Raw genomic sequence first — 5,429 nt, forward strand, 5'->3', positions numbered from 1 at the left:
TAAAAAACAAAACAAAAAAAAAGATGGAAAAAAAAAACCACTCTGAACAAGAAAAACAAACAACCCAGCACAAAACCGACGATGGATTTTGTTTCTTTGATTTTTATTTTGCCAACGGCAAAAAGATGGGTCGTCCTTAGCCCTGAAGACTCCTGTTCCTACACTGCCTGCCGTCCCCAACGTCCAGGCTGCCAAACGCTCCCCCACGAGGCCAGGCACAGGAGCCAGATGCCGAGCCCCACACCAGCCACGCCAGCCACGTGTCCCCAGCACTGCCGCCACTGACCACGAGGAATCCTGTCCCAGTTGGAGATGGAGAGCCTAGGCTGGCAGCCGGAGTTGCTCACGTCTGGGATGGTTTGGCCAGTCAAAGTCAAGTCCTGCTGGGTTTCCTAAGCCTTGGATCCAAGGAGTCATCCCCACCCCCCTCCTGGGAGATTACAGTGGCCACTTCCTGTTATACTTTCCCAGTGTCTCCTGAGCATTCGGGTCTTCCCTTCACCTCTCTGTGGAGACCTTTTGCGGGTGGCAAGTTGGTGGCCATGTTGCCTTTGTGTGTGTGTGTGTGTGTGTGTGTGTGTGTGTGTGTGTGTGTGTGTGTGTGTGTGTGTGTGTGTGTGTGTGTCCGTGTGTGTGCGTCCGTCCGTCCTGTGTTTCCCAGAGCAGGTGCCTTACTCACCTGCCAGGCCAAGTTTCTATTCTCATCCCCTGAAAAGGAGAGGAGGTAGACAGTGACCTCCACATCCCTCAGGGTTCAGAGCGCCCTTGCCACCACTGCCCCCCAAGTGCCCACCTGTGGCAGCTCCATCTTCCATTCCTGGTCTTTGGGCAGAGTCTATGGATTGCCTCTGGCTCCGGGGTGCCAGTTCCTCCCGGGGCCTGCCAGCCTCCCTGGGCCTCTTCTCCCTGGGCCCAGCCTTTTGGAGGGGGAGCCTGGGGTCAGGGCTATGTGTTGGATTTAGCCTTCCTAGTTAACAACTGGTTTTGTTTATTTTATTTTTGTTTGTTTTCTCGGTGTGTGTATTTCCTAATTTATTTACCTCTGTTTTCCCCTTTTTTTTCTTTTTTTTTTAAATTAAAGAGCAAAGCTTTTTATTACTTTGTAATTTAAAAACTGAAAAAAAAATTACTGAAGAACTTTGGGGGGACATTTTGTACTTTTTTCCTGTGTAAATACTGGACTTTTTTGAGCTTTATTGTGGTTGTTAATTTGAAGTAATAAAGTAGAAAAGAATAAAGTGATGTGGCAGCCTCTGTCTACCTCTTTGCGGGGTGGGGGGTCACCAGCTGATGTGGCAGTCTCTGTCTACCTCCTTGCGGGGTGGGGGGGTCACCAGCTGATGTGGAAGGTCTTGCCAAGAGCAGCCATGGTAAGAACAAGACTACCTCAGTGTGCTCCAGCGATTCCCACACCAGGCCCACTCTGAGAAGTTTCTGGAAAATCCAGACCACTGCAAAGCAGTGCAGGGACGCAATGACTTTCCCAGCTCTGGTAGCAGAGCCAGGATTTGAGTCTAGGCTGTCTCACCCCAGTGAGTCACATAACTGGGAAAGACTTCTGGATCTGGGGGCCTGGGCTGGGGGGCGGGCTGGGGAGAGGTAACCCCACGGGAGTTCCTTCAGCTCTGATAACGGTGCCCTCAGCCTTGCCCCTCTTTCTCATTTGTCTTCGCAGCTTCTAAGCTAATATGTCTATTATTTCCTGGTTTTGTTTGTTGTTGTTTTTTTGTTGGTCATGGGGCTTGAACTCCAGGCCTGGGCACTGTCCCGGAGCTCTTCATCTCAAGGCTAGGTTCTACCACTTGAGCCACAGCGCCACTTCCAGTTTTCTAGTGATTAATTAAAGATAAGAGTCTCACCAACTTTCCTGCCCAGGCTGGCTTTGAACTACAATCTTCAGATCTCAGCCTCCTGAGTAGCTAGGATTACAGGCGTGAGCCACCAGCGCCCTGCTTATTTCCTGTTTTTGATGTTTGGTTTAGGTTGGTGATACTGAGGTTTGAATTCAGGATCTTTACCAGACAGACGCTCTCCTATCTATGCCCAGTGGTTCTTGAGTTTTTGGCAGGATACAGCCTGGGACTGCTGTCCTGCATACACAGATTACTGTGCTCCATTTGATTGAGATGTGGTCTAGTGGTTTTCTTAAACTGGCCTCAAATGGTAATCTCCCTAGTATCCTCTCGGTCTTTTGTCTTAAGTATCTAGGATGACAGAAGTGAGCCACAGAGCTGGGCACTGGTGGTTCATACCCATAATCTTACCTACTGTAATCCTAGGCTAAGAGCTGGGTATTGAGGCTCAAAATCATCCTGGGTAGGAAAGTCCATGAGACTCTTACCTCCAATTAATGACCAAAAAATCAGAAGTGGAACTGTGCTTGAAGTGATAGAGCACTAGCCTTTAGCACAAAAGCTGGACAGTGCCCAGGCCTTGAATTCAAGCCTCAGTATAGGAACCAAAAGAGAAAAAAACCCTGATCCATGATTCCTGGTTACCTCCTGTCTCTGTCTTCTGAGGACTTGTACTTTCACTAGTCCAAGAGCCCCTGTTTTGCTAGATGACCCCAGAAGAGCAAGGCCATCTGGGGACAGTGAGTGCTAGGAATGCATGGTGATTCTGGGAGAGCCCTTCCCAGTGCTAGCTCTGACCCTGTAGCTCTGACCCTGGCTTCTGGGCCTGGCTATGGTCTTTTGCTGGTCCCTTGTGTAAGGTATAGAGAAAGGGGGTGGGGATGGGGGTCCTTACTCGGACACCAGGGAATAGCAGTGGCTCTGCAGTGGTTAAACAGACCTGCCCAGACACAACTGAATTCCCGACTCACACTTGCTGAGTGAGGAAGAAGCCAGAGAGCCAAACCCAGACCCTCCTCACCCTACTCAGACCACAGGACCCTCATGGTCCGGAGGGAAAATAGAAAGAATCTATTCATCTTTTTGGTTCTGAGGCAGGTACTCTACCACTTGAGCCATGCCCCCAGTCCCTTTTTGCACTGGTTATTTTCAAGATAGGGTGTTACTTTATGTCTGTGCTGTGGTCCTCCTGCTTGAGCTTTCCTGTGATACTCAGACACTCTCAGGATTTTTTTTTTTTTTGGTCTGTTGTGGGTCTTGAACTCTGGGCCTGGCGCTGTCCCTCAGCTCTTCAGCTCAAGGTGAGTGCTCTACCATTTGAGTGGAGTGGTGCTGTGGCTCAAGTGGTAGAGCGTTCACCTTGAGCAAAAGGAGCTCAGGGACAGAGCCCAGGCCCAGAGTTCAAGCCTTAGGACCAGCAAAAAGAAGAAAAAAAAAGAGGAAAGGTAACAATTTTAATATTACTATAAAAAATAAACCTGTATTGTTCAGAATTAAAAGTTTGTTGTTCTTGTGTGCTAGTGGTTTATCCTGTAATCTTAGCTATTCAGAGGCTGAGATCTGGAGGGACAAGGTTCAAAGACAGCCTGGAAAAAAAAAAGTCCAGAAGACTATCTTCAATTCACTAGACCAAAAAAAGAAAAAAAAAATGTACTAGAGATGTGATTTGAGTCATATAGTACCAGACATGAGCAAGAAAGCTGAGCAAGAGCACAAGGCCCTGCACCATCACAAGATAGATAAATGAAGTTTTTGTCCTTGGAATCCATCACTCTGGATGTACTGTCAGGGTACAGTGGTCAGAAGTGCCCTGAAATCATTCATCCTATTTAATCAGTTCTTTTTTTTTTTTTTTTTTTTGGTCGGTCGTGGGGCTTGAACTCTGGGCCTGGACGCTGTCCCTCAGCTCTTCAGCTCAAGGCTAGCGCTCTACCACTTGAGCTACAGCGCCACTTCTGGTTTTCTGGTGGTTTATTGGAGATAGGAGTCTCACAGTCTCTCCTGCCCGGGCTGGCTTTGAACTGCGATCCTCAGATCTCAGCCTCCTGAGTAGCTAGGATTACAGGCGTGAGCCACCAGCGCCCAGCTCTATTTAATCAGTTCTAATTAGTAGTTATGCCAACTTTTTTTCTTTTTTTTTTTCCAAATTCTTTATTGTTAACTTTTTCAATTTGATTTAATTTTACTTTTTGTGGTACTGGGGTTTATACTCCAGACCTCACAGCTGCTAGGCACTCTACCATTTGAGCCACACACTTAGCCATTATTTTGAGAGAATGTGAGATGTTTACATATTTGAAGGTTATGCTATATAAAAAAGCTATAATCAGAGCCTAGCTAGGTGGCGCATACCTGCATTCCCAGCATTTGGGTGACTGAAGCAGCAGGATTTAGAGTTTATTTTAGACCCTCTCAAACAAATAAAAAAGCTACCATCTGACTCATTGTTGCCCAAGCTATCCTGTCCGTCCTCATTCTTTTTCATGGTTTCTGTTTTCTCCTTCCTGTGTTTCTTCAAGGACTGGAAGAATTTGGGATGAAGAAGCAGCTGGCATTAAAAAGTGACCTCATAGCCGGGCACCAGTGGCTCAAGCCTGTAATCCTAGCTACTCCAGAGGCTGAGCTCTGAGGATGGTGATTGCAAGCCAACCCACAGGAAAGTCTGCAAGGCTATCTCCAATGAACTACCAGAAAACCAGAAGTGGTACTGGGTCTCAAATTGCTACAGTACTAGCCTTGAGGGGAAAAGCTCAGGGACAGCACCAAGGCACTAAATTCAAGCCCCATGACTGACCCCCCCCAAAAAAGTGACTTTACACTGAAGACAAAGTGTGCCTAGGCTACATCAACCACACAAACAGTGTACAGCCTTCATCAAACTAGGACCAGGAAGTTTTGCCCAGTCCCAAGAGGGCAACCATGCCACCGGTGAGTCATTTTCAGTCATGACCCTGTGTGCAGTGCCAGGAGTATTCCCAGGTGCTAGGTGGAGCAGGGTGCAGAGGCACAGGACAGGGCTGGCACCAGGGGACCTGGTGGGTTCCTCTCTGACCTTGGGCCCTGGGTCTCTGTTTCCCCTTGCGCAAAAAGGGGTGAAGGTGCCCTCCTCCAAGGGTTGCCAGGATTAAATGTCAGGTGAATACAGGGAGAGTTCCTGGAGGGCTAACCTGTGCCACCCCTTTGATCTTGACAGTGCGATGACACAGATTGTGATATCTATTTTTTTTTGGGTGGAGCCTGAACTCTGGGCCTGGGCAATGTCCCTCAGCTCTTCGGCTCAAGGCTAGTGCTCTACCACTTGAGCCACAGAGCCACTTTCAGCTTTTTTCTTTTTGCTTATGTGGTGCTGGGGAATCGAACCCAGGGCCTCATGCATGCAAGGCAAGCGCTCTACCACTGAGCCACCTTCCCAGCCCCTATGATCTCTATTTTTTTTTTTTTGGGTCCAGTAGTGGGGCCTGAACTCTGGGCCTGGTCGCTATCCCTCAGCTCTTAGCTCAAGGCTAGCGCTCTACCACTTGAGCCACGGCACCACTTCCGGCTTTTTTCTTTTTGCTTATGTGGTGCTGAGGAATT

The sequence above is a fragment of the Dipodomys ordii genome, unplaced genomic scaffold (assembly GCF_000151885.1).
Source record: "Dipodomys ordii isolate 6190 unplaced genomic scaffold, Dord_2.0 Scaffold79, whole genome shotgun sequence".
Taxonomy (NCBI): Eukaryota; Metazoa; Chordata; class Mammalia; order Rodentia; family Heteromyidae; genus Dipodomys; species Dipodomys ordii.